General features: G+C 45.4%; 1 protein-coding gene and 1 long non-coding RNA gene across 3 annotated transcripts in view; one reads left to right on the top strand and one right to left on the bottom strand.

Moving 5' to 3' along the window:
• Positions 1-23,908, bottom strand: part of LOC138732952 (uncharacterized) — a 212,084-nt gene that overhangs the window by 88,299 nt on the left and 99,877 nt on the right. The window lies entirely within an intron of this gene.
• LOC138732941 (E3 ubiquitin-protein ligase RNF38-like) overlaps positions 1-23,908 on the top strand; it is a 151,076-nt gene that overhangs the window by 32,349 nt on the left and 94,819 nt on the right. The gene's annotated exons all lie outside the window — the stretch shown is intronic.

The following is a 23,908-nucleotide window of genomic DNA, read 5'->3' as shown; positions in this document are numbered from 1 at the left end:
TTTGATCAACGTTAGTCCAATATGTAACGTGTTTGTCACGGTTTAGCCCCGGGCCAGCTAATTTTAGCAGCTAAAACCGAGCAGTTGCTCTCCCAGTTCTCTTCCCCCTTGTGATCTCTCAAGTTTATACTGAGTATGACGTCTATAGGATGCAATACTCTGTTGGTCAGTTTGGGGTCACCTTGATACAATGTGGACTATTTCAAACTGGAATATTTTGATTTATGCTAAAGTACAGTTAAGTTTCATCTAAGCAGTTGTGGTTTTTGAAAGTCAGCAAGGCAAGGACAGGATCAACAAGGTACATGGCCAGGTACATAGCATGCCTACAGTGCAGCTCAGGCAAGGACAAAGGTCCAATGGGCTGAACGTAAATGCAGCTTCTGAGTGAAAGGAGTAGTCCCTGCACTGAGGCTTTTCCTAGCTCTTTCTCAGCAGTCTGATCCCAGGTTACACAACTGTGCTATATCAGAGCTGGCCTTGAGTGCAGGCAGACAAACCCTTTGTGGGGCGGGGGAACAGGTTGAAGAGTCTGTTGGTGCACTCTGGGCTCTGGTAGTCATACACTATGGTAGAGTAAGACAGTTACTTTCCCTTATGGTGTTTCCAAGGTCTGAAAAGTTTCTTTCTAACTATAAAAAGAAATGTGAAGAGAGAAAAGCATTAGAGTTGAAGATTCTGCGGTCAGGATTCAGTTGTACAGTCGGTGTGTGCTGTTGCATATTCACACACTGAATGTTATTTAAAGAAATTGATTTATTGCAGTCTTCTGCATAGGGTAATGCTCATTTGGGGAGTCACTCAAACAGGCTGGCCAGTTGTTGTCTAAATTGCAAGGGTCCTTGTAATGGCATCTTCAGCTGGATCAGATGAGATGCCTTAAACTGTTGTTCTGTAAAGTCTTGTAATCCAGCTGGCTCCTGGTCCTACAATACAACTCTAGCATATGCATGATTAATTTCTGTTGAGTAGTTAAACTATCTTAACTGTTCTCCTATCCAATAATAAAAATATCTAAACATACAAATAGCATCCATCAATTGGGCAGTTACTTTACAGAGGCAATCTAGAGTTCCTGTCAATCTATTGATTATCTTATCAACGTGAAGCCAGGACTACCTGGGAAGGGGATGGGCTTTATCATAGAATCATAGAATGGTTCGGGTTGGAAAGGACCTTAAAGCTCATCCAGTTCCAGCCCCCCTGCCATGGGCAGGGACACCTCTCACTGGATCAGGTTGCTCAAAGCCCCATCCAAGCTGGCCTTGAACACCTCCAGGGATGGGGCAGCCACAGCTTCTCTGGGCAACCTGTGCCAACGCCTCACCACCCTCACAGTAAAAAATTTCTTCCTAATAACTAATCTAAATCTCCTCCCTTTCAGCTTAAAACCATTACCCCTTGTCCTATCCCTGAATTCCCTGATCAGCTTTCCTGTAGTCCCCTTTAAGTACTGGAAGGCTGCTCTAAGGTCTCTGCAGAACCTTCTCTTCTCTAGGCTAAACAAGCCCAACTCTCTCAGTCTGTCCTTGTATGGGAGGTGCTCCAGCTCTTGGATCATCTTCGTGGCCTCCTCTGGACTCACTCTAACAGATCCATGTCCTTCCTGTGCTGAGGACTCCAGAACTGAACATAGGACTCCAGGTGAGCTGTCACAAGAGCAGAGTAGATGGGCAGAATCACCTCCCTCGACCTGCTGCTCACACTTCTGATGCAGCCTAGGATACGGTTGGCTTTCTGGGCTGCGAGTGCACATTGCCAGCTCATGTTGAGCTTCGCATCCACCAGCATCCCTAAGTCCTTCTCCTCAGGGGTGCACTCAATCCATTCTCCACTCAGCTTGTATTTGTGCTTGGGATTGCCCTGCCCCAGGTGCAGGACCTTGCACTTGGCCTTGTTGAACTGAAGATGGCAGTCTGAAGGACCTCGCCAGCACACCGTCCCTCATTCTTTGGCATGCCACCCTTAGGCTTATATGTTGCAAGACTGGTTTTATCCTTTCCCCCTTCAAATCTAGCTTAAAGCTCTTTCCATGAGCCCTGCTAACTCCTGCGCAAGGATCGTTTCCCCCCCTTGAGACAGGTGTACCCCATCTGTCGCCAGCTGGCCCCGTGTCGTGTAAACTGACCCATGATCAAAACCCCCCAAATGCTGCTGGTGACACCAGTCATGGAGCCAGGTACTGATCTGCTGGCTCTTCCTGTTTCTTCCAACAACATTCCCTGCAACTGGAAGGATCGAGGAGAACACTAGTCGTGCTCCTGATCCCTTAATCAGTTGTCCCAAGGTCCTGAAGGCTCTCTTGGTTGCCCTCGGACTTCCTGTTGCAACATCATCGCTGCCTACATAAAAAAGCAATAATGGATAATAATCCGAGGGCTGTACGGCCATAGGGTAGGAAGTTTTCATATCTTTAACCCGGGCTCCAGGGAGGCAGCAGACTTCCCTAAGAAGGGAGCCCGGTCGGTAAATTGGGTCTTCTGTCCCCCTCAGGAGAGAGTCTCCTATGACAATGATTTGTCTTTTTTTCTCTGTGGAAGTGGTTTTGATGCAGGGCATAGGCCGACTTAACCTCAGCGACACCTCCAAGCTAGATGAACCATCATCCTCGTCACTGTTTGGTTCCACTTGCAGAGCCTCGTACCTAATGCAAGGGCACCTGGGAAGGTGGGGTAGTCACGGAGGAGAAGTGCCTGCTGCGCCGGGCAGGAATTTGTTGCCATTGCCCCCTATCCCTTATGCCATCATGTTCAGTCAGGTGGAGAGGATAGGGAATCCTCTGTATCACACGTCCTGTTGCTGTATGATGCTGTACGATGGAAGCTTTTACTTTATCATTAGTAACGAAGTGATGACTGCGACGCTGCTTTAGCAATTTGTTTAAAGGCTGGTTTAAAAATCTTTTCCCCCTGTCAGCTTACGAGGTAAAGTGGAAGGGGTCACTTGCTCTGCTGTCTGATCACAGGGCAGTCTGAGAACACATGGGTTATGACATTTTAAAAAATGCTAGCCTCCAGGGCAAATAGAGGTTGGGTAAACTGACCTTGTGACTGGAACAGAGAAGGGACTTACTAGGGCAAGTTGGACATGTGACTGTAAGTAGAGGCAGGGCTTCTACAGATATTGGCCGATATGACACCTGTCACTTCTTGATTTTGATAGAAGTTGTACCTGCCTTACGGTGATAGGAATCTCTTGGCCTTGACCCAACAACACCAGTGGTGGAACTCCAGGCACCCTTTAGGAAAACAGGCCGTTCCAGATATTACTACCATCTCTGCTGTACTGGGCAGCAGCTGGAGGTAGGAGGCTGCCTGGAGAAGTTGATTTCTGTGACTAGATTTGCTAGTTCAGTCATGAGTACTCAGTAATGCTGAGATGGTACAAAGGAGCTGTAATCCAATTGTGACTTGGTAAGGAAGCAGGTTCCCAAATATTGGAGAATTCTTTCTTGATCAATAAGGGTGATTGTTGCACTAGTCAACTCTGGCCTTATCTCCCTGTTTGTGAGGTATCTGGAGGGTCTAATCCTTTCATCAGAGGCACAGGGATCTGTAAGCTGGATGTGGTGACCTGGGTTCAAGTCCCAGAGATACTGTCTGTAGAGTATGCACTTATGAATCCTTTGAGGTCGAAGCGATAGTTACAGGATATCAGTCCTTGAGTCCTACATTACTGTAGAATCACAAAACAATTTAGGTTGGAAGGTAGAACAGGAAGCCATCTAGTCTAGCTCTCTGCTCAGAGAAGGAGGATCACAGAATCATAGAATGATTTAGGTTAGAAGGAACTTCTGCAAGTCATCTACTCAACCCCCCTGCCGAAAGCAGTACCAATTAGATAAGGTTGCTTGGGGACTTGCCCAGCTGAGTTTTGAATATCTCCAAGAATGGAAATTCTACCACCTGTCTGGGCAATGCCTTCCAATATTTAGCTAACATCATGATGGAAAGAGTTTTTACTTATATCTAATACGAATTTCTCATGTTCCAACTTGTGCCCATTGCCTCTTGCCCTGTCACTGTACGCCTTTGAGAAGAGTCTGGCTTGGTCTTCTCTATACTCTGCCATTAGATAGTTGTAGGCAGTAATAAGATAAGCCATATCCTTTGCTTTCTGTTTTTAAGAAGAAAAAAAATAATTCTGTCTCTTCTTGTATGCCATGGGCTTTGATCATCTTGGTGTTCTTCCACTGGATTGTTTTCAGTATTTTCAATGTCATTCTTGTAACGAGGAGCCCCAAATTGCACACAGTACTCCAGATGCAGACTCAAAAGTACCAAAGTACCAAATAGAGAATAATCACTTCCCTCACCCTGCTGGCTACATTCTTGCTAATACAGCTCAGTATTTGGTTGGCTGCCCTTGCTGCAGGGGCATACTGCTGACTTATGTTCAACTTGTTTTCTACTAATACCCTTAGATGTTTTAATGCAAAGTGTTTTTGTAGCCGGTTACCATCTAGCCTGTTGTGTTGAGTGAGTGGGATTATTCCATGCCAGATGCAGCACCTTGCATTTGCTTTTGTTGGATTTCATGAAGTTCCTGTCAGGCCACTTCTCTAGCCTGTCAAGGTCCCTCCAAATAGCAGCCTTGCCTTCCAGCTCATCAGCTGCTTCCCCTGTTGCACAAAGGATTGAGATACAGACTTAGATACACAAAGAATTGTTTGCAGGGTCTGTAACCGATGATATACGTTGACTACAGTGGTAAAAATACCTTTTGGGTGCAGAGGAGGAAGGAGAGAGAAAAGGGAAAGTGAAACTCCTCCCTAGTGGACAGCTGGAATAATGGTCTTGCAGGTAGCTGCAAGCTCCCCCATTGCTGTGGGACAGCTGACCCAAATTGACCAAAGGGATATTCCATGCCATAAAACATTATGCTCAGCAATAAAAATGGAGGGGCGGGGGGGGTCGATAGTCATTGCTCAGAGACTGGCTTGTCATTTGTCTAATTGTGGGAGATGTTGAGAGATTGTCTTTACATCACTTTTTTGTTTCCATTTCTTCTTCCTCTTTCTTTTGCTTATTTAAATCTCCTTATGTCATCCCATGAGTTTTCCTGCTTTTGCTTTTCCTGTTCTCTCCCCCCATCCTGCTGCAGGGGAAAGTGAGTGAGCAGCTGCATGGTGCTTAGCTACTAAATGGGGTCAATCCACCACAGGGGGCCTGTTGGTTGGACTCACAGGATTGGTCTCTTCTTTGCATAGGGTGGGGGTTGTGTGGGCCTTTTGGTTAGCTTCCCAAGTTTGATCCCTAGTCCCACAGACATGTTCAAAATTATTCATGTTCCACATCCATTCAGTAACATTCCACTTAAGAAAGGGCTTAAACTCCCCCCCAAATATGGTAGGGCTTGTTCAGCAGTTTACTAAAACAGTGTCTCCCAAACCTGTACTTAATTTTTGTTTGTTTGTTTTTTTTAATTCCTATTTAAACTTTAACTATTAATTTTATTGCATCTTATAAATTGCAGGAAACACACCAGCAGCAGCAGTTGTGGCATTTTTTAATACACATACATTTTTAATTCTTGTGAGAAAATGTCCTAGCTGCATTTATGTATCTTTTAATTGTAAAATGGTTGAAATGAAAAATGCTTACCAGATATGTTACCAAATTAATATGCTGTAGCCATTGTGTCAAATTTTTTACTTATATGAAATGGTAAGGTCAGTATAATTGCTTGCACCAAGAAATTGCAAGCTACAGGTCTAGAAAATATTACCCCTTCAAATACTGACTGAAGTGTTTTTTAAGCAAATTGAAGTAACTGAAAAGTCTATCACTCTGCCACACCTGTCCATTTCTTTTTCCTAATTAAATTAACTGTTAAACTTTCCAGGCACCTCTTCTGATTGATCTTGACAGCAGAGCTGGGCATCACTACACTAATCAAATATGTGGAATTTTTAAATGTTAATTAATCTTCATGCAAGGGGACAGAATTGGTTGCATGTAACCCTGAGAGACTGTGAAGGTCCCAGGGGATTCTCCAAGGATTAGAGCTTGCCCCTTGCTTTGAAGGGAAATAATTTGCCTGTCAGGCAATATGGTTACAAATTACTAAAAATTATGCCCATAGCATCCCTGCTTCACAGTCTCAGGAGGGAAAATAAAGCCCAGAAAAAAAAGATTCTAAAGGTGCCAGACTGAGAAACGCGCACATGTGACTTGTACCATGGTCACTGTAATGCCTACTTCCCAACCCCATGCCATCAATATGACAGTGACTTTTCTGCATGTGCCACGCGATGGGGAGGCTGAAGATACAAACTTCAGTGTTTGCTCTCTATGATAGGCCTATGAAATACATGGAGAACTGGGAAAAAGGAGTGGAAGGAAAGTGAAGGTGGGATTGAACACTGAAGAAAGAAATGTGTGCACATGAGGGGTGTGTGAGAGCAAAGCTGGTGGAGCTGCAAAAGCACATGCTTGAAAAAAGGTGATGTGGTGGGTTGACCTTGGCTGGAAATGAAAAATGCTTACCAGATATGTGACCAAATAATATGCTGTAGCCATACACTACAAGAAAGATATTGAGTTGCTGGAGTGTGTGCAGAGAAGGGCAATGAAGCTGGTGAATGCTCTGGAGAAAAAGTCTTATTAGGAGCAACTGAAGGAAGTGGGGTTGTTTAGTCAGAAGAAAAGGAGGCTGAGGGGAGACCTCATTGCTCTTTGCAACTACCTGAAAGGAGTTTGTAGTGAGGCAGGTGTCAGTTTCTTGTCCCAAGTAACAAGGGATAGGATGAGAGGAAATGGCCTCAAGTTGCACCAGGGGAGGTTTAGATTTCATATTAGAAAATATTACTTCACTGAAAGGATTATTGGGCACTGGAACAGGCTGCAGAGAGAAGTGGTCAAGTCACCATCCCTTGGGGTGTTTAAAAGATGGGTAGATGTGGTGCTTAGGGCCATGGTTTAGTGGTGGACATGGCAGTATTAGGTTTATGGTTGGACTCGATCTTAAAGGTCTTTTCCAACCTAAACAATTCTGAGATATGCAGGAGTTCTTTTGCTGGTATAAGCCCAATATCCATTAGGGGGCACTGCCAGGTTGATCCACGGGTTTAAATAAAGAGCAAGATTTAAAATTAATAAATAAAGAAGTCACATTCAGAGTTGGGCTCAATTCCATACACTTTTGGGAGGAGGGGCTGTAGCCTTTCAACTGCATACGGGTATAGTGCCTAAAGAGACATTCAGGTTTACAGCTTCAACACATTCTTTCCATAGACTGTTTTCCTGTCTTGATCTGCATGCAAAGCTCTTTAGTTTACTTACATAGTCCTCAGTATGACTGTTTATATTGTCTTGCTCTGTCTACTAAAATGGGAGCAGGTAAAGAATTGTAACTTAGACATAAATTGTAGTTTTCTAAAAGTACTCAATAGCGAAAGAAATATTAGCAGATTTTTAGAACCAAAATTCACACGCTACTACTGAAATGATATTCAGAGACCTTGAGACATTTACTTTTATGGAAAACGATTGCTCAAAGATTTTGTTAGCATGCATTCATTCTTCCAAGTTTGAACCTCCAGACCATATGAAGTAAGTCTAACTGTAAAAGCAACCACCCTGACTTTCCACAGCTGCAGCCAGTAATGAAATTCAGTGGCAAAATTGCCATTTTTCAATAAAATGGTTGTAGCTTAAAGTAAGATCAAGAACTTGAACTCAGCATGCATGAGGATGTAGTACAAACATCAATACTTACAACTCCAAATGAAACCTCTTGATGTAAAGGATCATGGGTTAAGAACTGGATAGGAGCTGAGGAAGTCAATGTTGGTGGATGAGTTGATGGAGAGTAGGTAAAACTTCCTATAGGAAGATGTTCTCCGAGCAGTTCTACTTCATTCTCTATCCTTTGAAGTGGCTAAAAGAAATACAGGGTTTGTTGTATTAATAGAAAACATTTTTTTTTAAATTTTTTTTAATACCAAACCACACAGCTCCAATTATATGTTCTGAGGAGTTGTGGAAATTTTATGGAGTTGTACGGAGTATCTGTGGCAAGGTTTTGAGGAGGAGGGGCCTGCAAGGGTGGCCTATGTAGGAAGAGGTAAGGGCCTGCTTTGTGCCAGACACAGCTGGTTCCAGCTGGCTCGGCAATGGACCCACTGCTGGCCACAGCTGAGCCAATCAGCAGTGTTGGTGGTGTCTCTGTGATAACATATTTAAGAAAGGGAAAAAAAAAAGCTGGGCAGCAAGAGGAGGAGGGAACAAAAAGAGTGAGAAACAGCAGAGAGAACACCAAGGTCAGAGGAAGGAGGAGGAGGAGCTCCATGGCACCAGAGTACATATTCCCTGCAGCCCATGGAGGACCCACTCTGGAACAGCTTGATATTTCCCAAAGGAACTGTGGCCCATTGAGAACCCATGCCAGAGCTGATTTTCCTCATAGGACCACAGCCCACGGAGAACCCATGCTGGAGCAGAAGAAAGGTGTGAAAAGGAAGGTACAGCAGAGAATGACTGCTATATACTGACCATAACCCTTCCACTCCTCCCCCCTCTAGTGCCACTTGGGCAGGAAGAGAAATCTGGAGGAGAAGAACTACAAGCAGTGGATGAGGACTGTGTCAGGGATTTGATTACTTGAGAGAACTTGACCCAATCAAGTCCGTGGGACCAGATGAACTACATCCAAGGGTTCTGAGGGAACTGGCTGATGTCCTTGCAAGGCTGCTCTCTGTCATCTTTAAAAGGTTGTAGAGATCAGGGGGAGATCCCTGACAACTGGAGAAAGACAAGCATTGCATTCGTCAAGAAAAAAAAAGACCAAAAGGACAATCTGGGAAACAACAGGCCAGTCAACCTTACTTTGGTCCCTGAGAAAATCATGAAGCGAGTCCTCTTGGAACGTATTTCTGGGCACATCGAAGAAGGAACAGCCAACATGTCTATACCAAGGGAAAATCATACCAGATCAACCAGCTTGTCTAGTATGATAAAGTGACTGGATTTGTGGATGAGGGGAGAGCAGTGGATGTCATTTACCTCAACTTTAGCAAGGCTTTTGACACTATCATCTCCCACAGTATTCTTATAACCAAGTTTGGATGTTACAGTCTGGGTGGATGGACAACCAGATGGATAAAAAAAAATGTTTGGATGATCAGGCTTAGATCATAATGGTTAATGGGTCATACTCTACCGAGATGCTGGTAACAAGTGGTATGCCACAGGGACCTATCCTATTTAACAACATTATCAATCACCTGGAAGAGACAGTCTTCGTCCTTGGAAGTTTTCAAGTCCCAACTGGAAAAAGCCTTGAGCACCCTCACCTGACCTTATAGCTGATCGTGTTTTCAACAGAAGGTTAAACTAGAGACCTCCTGAGGCATCTTTCAACCTGAATTATTCTCTGATCCTGTGATCCTATGATCCCTTTCATCAGACTGTATATATGAGGCAGCAACTGACTTCCTTAATAGAGACATGTTCTCAAACTGAAGAAAATAGTTATATTTCACTACCATAAAGACTAATTGAAGGCACACTGATGTATGAAGAATTAAGAAATTTCTTACAAAAACAACTCAGCATTTCCCTGTGAAGCAAAAATTTTCATTATGAACACCATGATTTTTACTTGTATATAACCAACTGCCATTTTATAGGCTAGATGCATTATCTTGAAGTTATACTTTTGCTATTAGGAAAGATCAATTAAAATCTCAGCTCATTTTGGTCTAACTTTTGAGGAAAACCTTAACTCTACTATTTCACTAATTGACCCTTCTTTTCCCAGTACTGAATCCCACATGTTTCAAAACAGTCAGATATGAAAGTCATCTTGTGGAATAAAAGGAAAAGGAAAATTGTTTACCCATTCTGCTGAACAAACTTTAAATTGCCAGCATTTTTAAAGCAATAATTCTTCCAGTAAGACTTGACAGCAAAAAATCAAGCTATCAAACAGAGCTAAAAGTTAACAAGGGAGCCTATTCCTGAGGCTTAATTAGCAATCTAAGTTAAGAAAGAAGCCCCGACATTTTCTTATGGAAGACATCCTGATTACCGGAGAAAACTGTGCAGAACTGTTCCCCCATGACTATAATGAAATTAATGCAATAGTGCCAATATCTGACATTTAGCACAGCAGTATTTCATAGAATCATAGAACCATAGAATCGTTTGGTTGGAAAAGACCTTTGAGATCATCGAGTTCAACCATGCCTGTCTACTACTACCCCACGTCCCTGAGCACCACATCTACCTGTCTTTTAAATACCTCCAGGGATGGGGACTCATCCACCTCCCTGGGCAGTGGTTCCAGTGCCTGAGAACCCTTTTGGTGAGGAATTTTTTCCTAATATCTAATCTGAACCTCCCCTGGTGCAACTTGAGGCCATCTGTTACTGCTCAAAACAGTCTGAGCAGTATTTGTTAGTAATAAATTCTATTTCTGTATTAATGAAATATTGGTAGAGCCCCAAAGAAACAGGCACAAAGGTGCCTGGCAGGAGACTAGTAACTGGAAATTACAAAACGTGATTTTTTCCTTCTTTTCCAAAAAAGCATCTTCTCTCATGTTTGCATAAGCCCTATTATGAAGGCATTAACTTTTCAGAAAAGTTTGTTTAAGTGAAAAGAGTCAATGATTTCCATAAGCAGGGGAGAAAAGAGGTTCCACTAGTCTGCAAAAGGTTTAAGTAATACTTTTCGCACTACTATTTAAGGGGGATACAGTGGTCACTTTAAATAAACTGTGAATTAATGTGGTAGAAACATGCAATAGGAATAATGCTTTGTGCTTTCTGATCTCTCTACAAAGTCTGTTCTCTGATACCACTGCTGCACTGCGCTTAGATCTTTATACTCCCTTTTACTTTCTGGAAGAACATCACCTACAGAAACAGTACATCAAGCAAACTTATGTCAGACTGACAGCAGTACAGGCCTCCAGGGAAACAGTGGGCAACAGCTGAGGAAATCTTAAGAGAATCAAAATGAATTTCAAAACAATACTTTTTTTTTTTAAATTTTTTTTTTCTTCAGACTAAGTCTTGCTCAGGTAGCACTACTATAAAAACCCTATTGCTTACTCTAAGTCAGATGCATTTGCTCTCTCAATCAGAAAGTTATTAGAAAGACAAGAGCATTATTTGCTGATAAACCCCCAAATGTTTTGGGAGAGGAGATAAGAAGCATTACTTACTGAACGTGACTGCTGTGCTTGGAAGGGAACAAATTGCCCTGGAGGTGGCAGGTGAGACGGGTGATGTGGAGGGAGGTGAGGAGGATGCAAAAGGAATGAGTCGTTAGAAACCAGCGGTGGGAATGCTGCATATGGTACTGGTAGATGTTGGACTGAGCACGCCCGAAGCATCTGAAAGAAAAATGAACATTTTTTACATCTAGAGTGAAAGGAGAATATTAAAAGGAAGCAGTCCACTTACCCTTAGCTTACAAACACAACCCACAAAATAATTCATTCAGAAACTCAATGAACAGTGATTCTAGTACAGAACAAGGTCTAAAAGTGTGAGGCTGCCAGCTACACTTACAAGGTACAAAGGGCGTTTTATTTCAGATGAAGTCAATAGGAGTCAGGAGTGTTCATTCCGAATTATGAGGCACGTATTCCCAAGGGGAGGGAGCAGGTGTACTTACCGTAATAGCTTCTATCCTTCCCATATATTACATTTACAGACACATGCCAAGAAAACAAGCACTAGTCAGAGCTGAGGGACACCTAAATGTCAGATTGTGCCCTGAACAACTTTGCTGCCTGAAGTTGGGCCCCTTCTCTTCCTTCTCCTCTTGCTGGTACCTGTTGTCCCTTTTTCCTCTGTCCTGGGACTTTGAGGTGATCTACTGAAAGAAAATGGCATCCATCTGCTGCAACTGCAAGACTGTGGTTGTAACCCAAACAAACACTACAGCCTACCTATGCTGACTTCTCCACCCAAACAGAACTCCCAAGGATCGATATAGCTGTCTAGACCTCAGGCTTCATGGAGTTCCAGTATCTGGAAGTCCATCTAACACCTAAAGGCAGCAGTGGATGTCATAGCTGCACAAGTGTGCCCAGCTGGAAGAGCTCTTCAGACAAGTAGCTATGTGACAAGAGGAGCTCAATAAGCAGTGCAGTATCTGGGAATGCGAGTAGGAGATTGATGCATGGTATTGGGCACTGTCCCAGGCTGAGCGACAGCCCTACCTTAAGGCTGTGCAAGGGGAAGGTAAGTGGAATGACTACAACAGTGGACAAAGGAAGAGCTATGGATGTCATCTATATCTGGACTTCTGTAAGGCCTCTGACACGGTCCCCCACAATGTCCTTCTCTCTAAAGTGGAGATATGGATTTGATGGATGAACTGTTCGGTGGATCAGGAGTTGGTTGGATGGCCACATCCAGAGGGGAGGGTAGTGGTCAAAGGCTCAATGTCCAAATGGAGACAAGTGGTGTCCCTCAGGGGTCCATATTGAGACCAGTGCTGTTTAATATCTTCATTAATGAAATAGACAGCAGGATTGAGTGTACCTTCAGCAAGTTTGCAGATGACACCAAGCAGAGTGGTGCAGTTGATTCACTTTAGGAAAGGGATGCCATCTAGGGAACCCGGACAAGGACAAGAAGTAGGACCTCATGAAGTGTAACAAGGCCAAGTGCAAGGTCCTGCACCTGGGTCAGGGCAATCCCCAATATCAGTACAGACTGGGGAGTGAATGTATTGAGAGCAGCCTTGTGGAGAAGAACTTGGACATACTGGTGGATGAAAAACAGGACGTGAGCCAGCAATGTGTCCTTGCAGCCCAGAAAGCCAATCATATCCTGGACTGCATAAAAAGAAATGTGACCAGCAGGTCGAGGGTGGTGATTCTTCCCCTATACCCCTCCCTAATGGGACCCCACCTGGAGTCCTGCATCCAGCTCTGGGTCTCCCAATACAAGACAGACATGGATCTGTTGGAAGGGGTCCAGAGGAGGGCCATGAAAATGATCAGAGGGCTGGAACACCTCCCCTATGAAGAAAGGCTGATGGAGTTGGGGTTGTTCAGCCTGGAGAAGGGAAGGCTCCAGGGAGACCTTATTGCAGCCTTTCAATATATGAAGGGGGCTTATAAGAAAGACAGAGAAAGACTTTTTACCAGGGCCTATAGTGACAAGACAAGAGGCAAGGGTTTTAAACTGAAAGAAGGGAGATTTCAATTGTATAAAAGGAAGAAATTATTTATGATGAGGGTGGTGAGACACTGGAACAGATTGTCCAAAGAATTTGTGGATGCCCCATCACTGGGAAGTGCTTTGAGCAACCTATCCAGTGAAAGATGTCCCTGCCCATGGCAGGGAGGTTGGACTAGATGATCTTTGAATGCCCTTTCCAATTGAAACCATTCTGTGACTCACGACAACGTTCAAAAATCAAGCTCTGATCCATTAGTGCTTATCAGATGTGGTTTAGCATTAGTGTTATAAAACTTAATCGGATTTAAACCAAAGAGTGGAGAATTTAAATGGCCCCTTAGGAGTGCAGCAACTGGAGCGCTGCAAACAGGAGCAGGGAAACAGAGGCAGGCCTCAGCAGAAGGACAGGCTCAGGACAAGAGCAGGCTTGTCAGTTTACGAGTTGTGCATGCCCCATCATTGGGAAGCGTTCAAGGTCAGGTTGGACAGAGGTTTGAGCAACATGATCTAGTGAATGATGTCCCTGCCCATGGTAGGTAGGTTGGACCTTTGAAGGTCCTTTCCAACCCAAACCATTCTATGAGTCTATGATTCTAAGTTATAAGTAGCCTTAAAAGTTCTGCTCATTTCCATGTTTTGAGTGGAGCCTTATGCTCTGGAGTGAAAACTCTTCCTCTGATCTATGAAGGCATCACCCAGAGACAGTTTCTAATAAAAGCAGACCTCTCCTCTATTTAAAAAAAAAAATAGAGCAATAACAGAAAATGTATTTTTTAAGCTCAAATTCTGTGCCTCATTTCTACACATTTTAATACTGCAAATTGAGTAGATGAGTACGTAGAATGCAGATTCAGCCTTAGCTAGAACATCCAAACAGAGTATCTTACAGTTGTGGGTTTTTTTTTCTTTTTATTTTTAAAAAAGAACAACTTAGAAATGTCCCTGCAAAATGCCGTAGCTCCTACTAACTATGTAGGATATTTATTTTCCTTGCTACTGTATCTAAACTGATTTTTCATGGAACTGCATGGATGAGAATGTGGTGATTGAGGAATAGCATTTACCAATGTTTAAAGAACCTTGAGGGAAGAAGACATGACTAGCTTGAAAGAAATATGGAAGATTTGTAGGCTCTGTCTGTAATAGTGAAGACATAAGGTGCCACGAGTTAAAAAACAATGTAATTGACACATGGATATAAGATCTTTAAGCTTTCCTCTGTGGAGCAAAAGCAACTTAATAGTTGCAAGCTTGCAAATGTTCTTGAAGCTACTCTGTGTTGTATCCATGTAAACGTCGCACCTCTAATTTGTAAAGTCTTGGATTCATGTCCAAGTATTTGAAGCCTAATGTCACATTCTACAAAAGGTTAATTTGATAGTTATGAGCATCTGATTGGCTTTTTCTTTAGTTCTAGTATGTCTTATCTTGCAGTATCTGCTTTAGCAAGAGGTAAGAACCCCAAGTATTTTAGATATTCCTAGTGCGCAAATCATAGAATCATAGAAACATTAAGGTTAGAAAAGACCTCTAGGATCATCAAGTCCAACCATCAGCACACCACCACCATGCCCAAAAAACCATGTCCCAAAGTGCCACATCTACACGTTTTTTGAACACCTCCAGGGATGGAGACTCTGGGCAACCTGTTCCAATGCTTCACCACTCTTTCAGAAAAGAAAATTTTCCTAATATCCAGTCTAAACCTCTCCTGGCGCAGCTTGAGGCCATTCCCTCTCGTCCCATCACCTATCACTTGGACAAAGAGACCAACCCCCACCTCTCTACAGCCTTCTTTCAGGTAGTTGTAGAGAGCAATGTGGTCTCCCCTCAGCCTCCTCTTCTCCAGACTAAACAATTCCAGTTCCCTCAGCCACTCCTTGGAAGACTTGTGCTCCAAACCCTTCACCAGTTTCGTTGCCCTTCTCTGAGTACACTCCAGCAGCTCAATGTCTTTCTTGTACTGAGAAGTCCAAAATTGAACACAGAATTCAAGGCGCAGCCTCAACAGCATTGAATATAGCACGATCACTTCCCTACTCCTGCTGGCCACACAATTTTTAGAATCATAGAATCATAGAATCACCAGGTTGGAAGAGACCCACCGGATCATCGAGTCCAACCATTCCGATCAAACACTAAACCACGACCCTTAGCACCTCGTCCACCCGTGCCTTAAACACCTCCAGGGAAGGTGACTCAACCACCTCCCTGGGCAGCCTGTTCCAGTGCCCAATGACCCTTTCTGTGAAGAATTTTTTCCTGATGTCCAGCCTAAATCTCTCCTGGCGGAGCTTGAGGCCATTCCCTCTTGTCCTGTCCCCCGTCACTTGGGAGAAGAGGCCAGCACCCTCCTCTCTACAACCTCCTTTCAGATAGTTATAGAGAGCAATGAGGTCTCCCCTCAGCCTCCTCTTCTCCAGGCTAAACAACACCAGCTCTCTCAGCCGCTCCTCGTAAGACCTGTTCTCCAGCCCCCTCACCAGCTTTGTTGCTCTTCTCTGGACTCGCTCCAGAGCCTCAACATCCTTCTTGTGGTGAGGGGCCCAGAAATGAACACAGTACTCGAGGAGCGGTCTCACCAGTGACGAGTACAGAGGGAGAATAACCTCCCTGGACCTGCTGGTCACACCGTTTCTGATACAAGCCAAGATGCCATTGGCCTTCTTGGCCACCTGGGCACACTGCTGGCTCATGTTGAGTCGGCTGTCAACCAACACCCCCAGGTCCCTCTCCTCCAGGCAGCTTTCTAGACAGACTTCTAGTCTGTAGCACTGCACAGGGTTGTTGTGCCCGAAGTGCAGGACCCGGCATTTGGCCTTGTTAAACCTCATGGCATTGGACTCTGCCCAGCGGTCCAGCCTGTTCAGATCCCTTTGGAGCCTCCCTACCCTCCAGCAGATCAACACTTCCACCCAGCTTAGTGTCGCCCGCAAACTTGCTAAGGGTGCACTTGATGCCTTCATCCAGGTCATTGATAAAGACATTGAACAGGGCTGGACCCAGCACTGAGCCCTGGGGAACCCCACTTGTCACTGGCCTCCAGGTGGAGTTAATGCCATTTCCCACCACTCTCTGGGCCCGGCCATCCAACCAGTTTTCCACCCAGGAGAGTGTGCGCCTGTCCAGGCCAGAGGCTGACAGTTTCTCAAGCAGAATGCTGTGAGAAACTGTGTCATAGGCTTTACTGAAGTCCAGGAAGACCACATCCACAGCCTTTCCCTCATCCAGCAGCCATGTCACTTTGTCATAGAAGGTGATCAAGTTAGTTTGGCAAGACCTGCCTTTTGTGAACCCCTGTTGACTGGGCCTGATCACCCGGTTCTCTTGCATGTGCTTCATGACAGCACTCAAGATCACCTGTTCCATGACTTTCCCTGGCACTGAGGTCAGACTGACAGGCCTGTAGTTTCCTGGGTCCTCCCTGCGACCCTTCTTGTAGATGGGCACAACATCAGCCTCCAGTCCAGTGGGACTTCCCCAGTCTTCCAGGACTGTTGGAAGATGATGAAAAGGGGTTTGGCAATTATATCCGCCAGCTCCTTCAATACCCTTGGATGAATCCCATCCGGGGCTAGCAAGGCTCTGACCACCTCCTCTTGGATCATGGGAGCCTCATTTTGCTCCTCTAACTCCTGGGTTTGTACACAGAGGGAACAACTTTCTTTACAATTAAAGACTGAGGCAAAGAAGGCATTAAGTACCTCAGCCTTTTCCTCATCCCCTGTCACTGTTGTTCCTTCTGCGTCCAATAGGGACTGTATGGTCTCCCTAGTCCTCCTTTTATTATTTATATATTTATAGAAGGATTTTTTTGTTATCTTTCACAGACTTGGCCAATCTGATTTCTAGCTGAGCCTTAGCCCTTCTGATTTTTTCTCTACGCAATCTCACTTCCCTCCTGTAGTCCACCCAAGAGGCCTGTCCCGTCTTCCAGAGCCCATAAACATTGCTCTTCTTCTTGATATCACTCAAGATCTCTCTGTTCAACCAAGCTGGTTTTCTCCCCTGCCGGCTTTTTTTCCCGGAACATGGGGATGGCTTTCTCCTGAGCTGCTAGGATTTCCTTTTTGAAGAGCTCCCAGCCCTCGTGGGCTCCCTTGCCCTTAAGTACTGTCTCCCATGAGACTTTGCCAACCAGCCTTCTGAAGAGTTCAAAGTCTGCCCTCTGGAAATTCAATGCTACTGTCCTACTAACCACCCTCTTCACTTCACCTAGGACAGAAAACCCTATCATCTCATGATCACTTTGTCCTAGGCGTCCACCTACTGCCACATCCCCCACAAGGCCTTCTCTGTTCACGAACAGCAGGTCCAGGACGGCACCCTCCCTTGTAGGTTCATTCACCAGCTGTGCAAGGAAGTTGTCTTCCACGCACTCCAGGAACCTCCTAGACTGCTTCCTTTCTGCTCTATTGTACATCCAACAGATATCAGGAAGATTGAAGTCTCCCACAAGAACAAGAGGCATTCATCTAGAGATTAACCCCAGCTGTTTATAGAAGAGCTCATCAGCTGCTTCTCCTTGGCTGGGTGGTCTGTAACAGACTCCCATCACAAAATCTACCTTCTGGTGGGCTCCTCTGATTTTAACCCACAGGCACTCAATCTCCTCATCGCCACAATCCATCTCAACAGTGTCCAGGTCCTCCTTTACAAAGAGGGCTACCCCACCTCCTCTCCTGCCCTTCCTATCCCGCCTGAAGAGTTTGTACCCCACCATAGCTGCACTCCAGTTATATGAGTCGTCCCACCACGTTTCCGTGATGGCAACGACATCATACGCTCCTTGCCCTACGACAGCTTCCAGCTCTTCCTTCTTATTCCCCATGCTGCGTGCATTGGTGTAAATGCACTTCAGCTGAGCTGCCGAGCCTTCAGCCCTCTTAGAGGGAACAGAGTTCGTTCCCAATTGCCTGGTCACTGGAGTAGCTAGCTCCAGAGTGCCTGTATCTCCCTTAGCACCCCGAGGTGTGTTCTCCCCCACTTTCTGTGTGGTGAGGTACTGGTGGTCCACACCAGCACACCCTCTCCGAATCACTATTGCCCCACGTCCAGGCTCGTTCCTGTCTAGCCTGGGCTCAACCCCCTCCCCCTTCACATCTAGTTTGAAGCTTGATTTATGAGCTTAGCTTGGTACAAGCCAGGATGCCATTGGGCATCAGGGACATCACTAAGAGAGTGCCAAGCCCGGTGCAGCCAAGGGCAGGGACACCTTCCACTGGATCAGGTTGCTCATAGCCTCATCCAACCTGGTCTTGAACACCTCCGGGGATGGGGCAGCCATGACTTCTCTGGGCAACCTGTGCCAGTGCCTTACCACCCTCACAGTAAAAAATTACTTCCTAATAACTGTTGAGGGGATTGAGACACGGACTTCAATCTGATGGATCGAAGACCCTTTATTCTGTTAGTTTTCTCTTTATATACCTTTTTGGGTTACACATCTGGTTATGCATAAGCTGTTCATGCGCTTATCTACAGTTTATTATTGGTTAAAAGTGCTTGTTCACGCGCCTATTACTAACATATTATTGGCTAAACAACCGTGCATGCTTTTAAACAATTTACACTAAAATTAGCCATGTTGACATTTTCCTTCTTTCTTTTTCTCTCAGTTACTTCTTCTTTCCACCGAGCTAGCTCCTTGTTTTAAGGTTGTGTTAAGGTTGCTCACCGTCGACAAGGTTTATAGCATCAAGTCCTTCTTCTTTATAAAATGTCTCTACAAATAACTAATCTAAATCTCCCCTCTTTCAGATTAAAATCGTTACCCCTTGTCCTATCCCTGCACTCCCTGATCAAGAGCCCCTCCCCATCTTTCCTGTAACTCCCTTTAAGTACTGGAAGGCTGCTCAAAGGTCTCCCTGCAGCCTTCTCTTCTCTAGGCTAAACAACCCTAACTCTCTCAGCCTGTCCTCATATGGGAGGTGCTCCAGCCCTCTGATCATCTTCATGGCCTCCTCTGGACTCACTCTAACAGATCCATGTCCTTCCTGTGTTGAGGACTCCAGAACTGAAAACAGGACTCCAGGTGAGGTCAGACAAGAGCAGAGTAGAGGGGGCAGAATCACCTCCATCACCCTGCTGCTCACATTTCTTCTGATGCAGCCCAGGATACGGTTGCCTTTCTGGGCTGCAAGCACCTCATGCAAGCTCATGTTGAGCTTCTCATCCACCAGCACCCCTAAGTCCTTCTCTTCAGCGCTGCTCTCAATCCATTCTCCACACAGCCTGTAGTTGTGCTTGGGATTGCCCCAACCTGGGTGCAGGACCTTGCACTTGGCCTTGTTGAACTTCCTGAGGTTCACACAGGCCCATCTCTCAAGCCTGTCCAGGTCCCTCTGGGTGGCATCCCTTCCCTCCAGCGTGTCGATCACGCCACACAGTTTGGTGTCTTTGGCGTTGTGTGTGCTCACAGATGCAGAGAGATGTGCCTGCACACAGACAAGGAGGAAGAAAGATTGTGGGGCCAGGTGGTGATTTGTTAACCAAAACCAATAAAGATATTATTGCCTTGGTAGGCAGGAGACTGTGGAATACAGAAGGGAGGAGACCGCAGGCCCCTGGTTGTTGCTAAGAGCTGTAGATAATTGTGCTAAAACCAAACTTTGCAAGGTTGGAAAACAAGAAAGAATAACTGAGCTATTTGGGCAAGTGGAAAAGCACTGCCTCAACGAGGCAGGGGTAGAAAAGGGACTGCTTGTGCTTAATAAAGGTCTTTGATCAACACTCAGAGTCCATGCCTCAATATGCCACAAAAGATATGCACAGAAACAAACGCGTGCACAGAGGCAAAAGAGGAGAGACAGAGAAGCCCATGCACTGAGACACACGGGGTGGTGAGGAGGGGAGAGAGAGATGCACGTGCGCGCAGATGCAGAGGAAATCAACAGATGCTTGCACAGGCAAGCGCAGAAGACAGATAAAGAAAGACAGAGAAGCCCATGCACAGACACAGAGGAAGAGACAGAGAAATCCATGTGCACACTGATTCAGAGAGACAGAGAAACAGGGACAGATAGAATTATGTATGCACAGATGCAGAGGAAGAGTGACTGAGAGATGCTCACACAGACAAATGTGGAGGAAGATAGATGCAGGCATGCACACAGAGAGAGATGGAGACAGGCAGAGAAACAGGCGTGCACGTGCACAGATGTAAAGGAAGAAAGAGAGGCATGAGCAAAGATGCAGGGGAAGAAAGACGGAAAAAGAGACAGAGGCACATATGCACACAGAGAGGGGTGTGCACATAGATGCAGAGAATGAGAGAGAGATGGAAAGGGCCAACTCTCTGTGGCCAACTCTCTACGGTGGATAACCCTCTGTAGGACAGCTCTCTGTGGGACAACTCTACACGGCCAACTCTGCGAGGACAACTCTACACAAGGAGGGTAAGGGTTAGGGTTAGGGTTAGGGTTAGGGCCTCCCCACATGGAGTTGTTCCTGTGGAGAGTTGTCCTAGACTCAAGACAAAGAGAAATAGGGAGGCGCACTTGCAGAGGAATAGAGACAGACAGATGCACATGCACACAAATGTGAAGAGACATGCACTCATTCAAATGCAAAGAGAGAGAGACACACACATAGGTGCTGAGGAAGAGATGTGGGCATGCACAGACACAGAGAAGCAGAGAGAGACAGGCATGCATAGACATAGGCACGCACAGATGCAGAAACTAAGACAAGCAGATACAGGGGAAAATAGACAGGTGTGCATGCACAAAGATGTGGAGAGATGTGTGCACATTCAGACGTAAAGAGAGATACTCGTGCACACACAGATGCTGAGGAAGAGATGTGTGTGCACAGAGGTGCGTACACAAATGCAAAGGAGGAGAGACAAAGACACACCCCCCACCCCACTGGAGCACACATAGACAGAGAAACAGGGTGATGTGCACACAGATGCAGAGGAAGAGAACCATCCTACCCTCAAGGAAATCAACACTCCTTCCCAACTTGATGTAATTACAAAGTTCCTGAGGGTGCACACAATCCCCTCATCCAGATCATTGATAAAAGTATTAAACAGAATTGGACCCACTGAGCCTTGGGGAACAATACTTGTGACCAGCCACCAGCTGGATTTAGCTCCAATCACCACAACTCTTTGGGCTTGGCCATCCAGCTACTTTTTTATCCAGTGAAGAGTCCACCTGTCTAAGTCATGAGCCACTAGCTTCTCTAGGAGAATGCTGTGGGAAACAGTGTCAAAGGCTTTACTGAACTTGAGGTAGACAACATCCACAGCCTTTCCCTCATCCACTTGGTGGGTTACCTTGGTCATAGAAGGAGATCAAGTTGGTCAAAGAGGATCTGCCCTTCATGAACTCATGCTGGCTTGTTCTGATCCTCTCATTGACCTGTACTTGCCTGGCGAGCACACTCAAGATGAACTGTTCCATAATCTTTCCTGGTATCAAGGTCTTGACAGGCCTTTAGTTCCTTGGATCTTCTTTCTGGCCCTTCTTGTAGATGAGCATAACGTTGGCAAGCCTCCAGTTATCTGGGACCTCCCCTATTGACCAGGACTGCTGGGAAATGATGATGAGTGGCTTGGCAAGCTCCTCCACCAGCTCCCTCAGTACCCCTGAGTGGATCCCATCTGGGCCCATAGACTTGTGAGTGTCCAGGTGGCATAGTAGGTCATTGACTGCTTCCTCCTGGATTATGGGGGTGTTAGTCTGCTCTCCATCCCTGTCTTCCAGCTCAGGGGGCTGAATACCCTGGGGATAACTGGCCTGACTATTAAAGACTGAGGCAAAGAAGGCATCAAGCACCTCAACCTTTTCCTCATCCTCAATAGCAATGTTCCCCTCCTTATCTAGTAAAGAATGGAGATTCTTTTTGGTTCTCTTTTTGTTGCTGATGTATTTATAGAAACCATTTTTCGTGGCCAAATTGAGTTCGAGCTGGGCTTTTGCCTTTCTAATTTTCTCCCTGCATGACCTAACAAGAGCCATTCAAGAATTAAATGTATTCTACACAAAAGAGTATGACAATAATGTGAAAGTTGTATTATTAGGAAGACAAGTGCTTTTCACTTATAATCCTTAAAAAAACCCACCTGAATTTGAACATGAAATAATATAGACAGTTATATTTCAAAACTGTTATATGTTTGCTTATGGAAAGAGTGTGCATGACAGTGTATGGTACTTACCCAAAGGATTTGTCATTTAATCATATTCTGCAAAGAACACTTATCTCTTCCCAGATGTAGGGATTTGAAAAGTGGGAGTAAGGGTGGAAACACAGTTTGAAAGAGGATTTTTTCCTTTTCCAATTATATTTCTCCTTCCCTTTTCCTCCTTCCTTGTGCTAGTAGAAGGATGGGACTTGAAGCCAAGGGAAGGGTGTAGGCTTGACAAAATAGAATCATAGAATCACTAGGTTGGAAAAGACATTTGACATCATTGAGTCCAACCATACCTGTCCACTACTAAATCATATTCCCAAGCGCATCATCTACCCGTCTTTTAAATACCCTCAGGGATGGTGACTCAACCACCTTCCTGGGCAGCCTCTGCCAGTGCCCAATAACCCTTTTGGTGAAGAAATTTTTCCTAATGTCCAATCTGAACCTCCCCTTGTACACCTTGAGGCCATTCCCTCTCGTCCCATCACCTATCACTTGGGTGAAGAGGCCATCACCCTCCTCTCCACAACCTCCTTTCAGGTAGTTGTAGAGAGCAATGAGGTCTCACCTCAGCCTCCTCTTCTCCAGGCTAAACAACCCCAGTTCCCTCAGCCGCTCCTCGTAAGACTTGTTTTCCAGCCCCTTCACCAGCTTTATTGCTCTTCTCTGGACACGTTCCAGGATCTCAATGTCTTTCTTATAGTGAGAGGCCCAAAAGTGAACACAGGATTCGAGGTGCAGCCTCACCAGCACTGAGTACAGGGGCAGAATCACTTCCCTGACTTCCCTGGTCTTTCTGGCCATGCTCTTTCTTACACAAGCCAGAACACTATTGGCCTTCTTGGCTGCCTGAACACACTGCTGGCTCATGTTCAGTTGGCTGTCAACCAACACCCCCAGGTCTTTCTCTGCCAGGCAGCTTTCCAGCCACTTTTCCCCAAGCCTGTAGTGTGCACAGGGTTGTGTCACAAGTGCAGGACTTAGCACTTGGCCTTATTAAACCTCATTCTCTTGGTCTCAACCCATCTATCCAGACTGTCCAAATCCCTCTGTAGAGCCTCCCTACCCTCCAGCAGATCGACACTTCCACCCAGCTTAGTGTCGTCCGCAAACTTGCTAAGGGTGCACTCAATGCCTTCATCCAGGTCATTGATAAAGACATGGAAGAGGGCTGGACCCAGCACTGAGCCCTGGGGAACCCCACTTGTAACTGGCCTCCAGCTGGACTGAACACCGTTCACCACCACCACTCTTTGGGCCTGGCTATTGAGCCAGTTTTTAACCCAGCAGCGGGTCTGCCTGTCCAGGGCAGTGGCAGACAGTTAATCAAGTAGGACGTTGTGAGAAACTGTGTCAAAGGCTTTACTGAAGTCCAGGTCCACTACATCCACAGGCTGTCCCTCATCCATCAAGCAGGTCACTTTGTCATAGAAGGCGATCAGGTTAGTTTGGCCGAACCTGCCTTTTCTAAACCCATGCTAAGTGGGCCTGATCAGAAATACATGCTGAAGCAAAACAATCTGAAACCTTATATAGACTAGGAGATAATGAGTTAACTAATCTAATAGTGAGTATTTAAAGACTACTCAGCTAAGGGATGAGCTTGGTCCATAAGT

This window comes from Phaenicophaeus curvirostris, chromosome W (assembly GCF_032191515.1).
Source record: "Phaenicophaeus curvirostris isolate KB17595 chromosome W, BPBGC_Pcur_1.0, whole genome shotgun sequence".
Classification (NCBI taxonomy): domain Eukaryota; kingdom Metazoa; phylum Chordata; class Aves; order Cuculiformes; family Cuculidae; genus Phaenicophaeus; species Phaenicophaeus curvirostris.
This window is presented reverse-complemented; position numbering and strand designations above follow the sequence as displayed.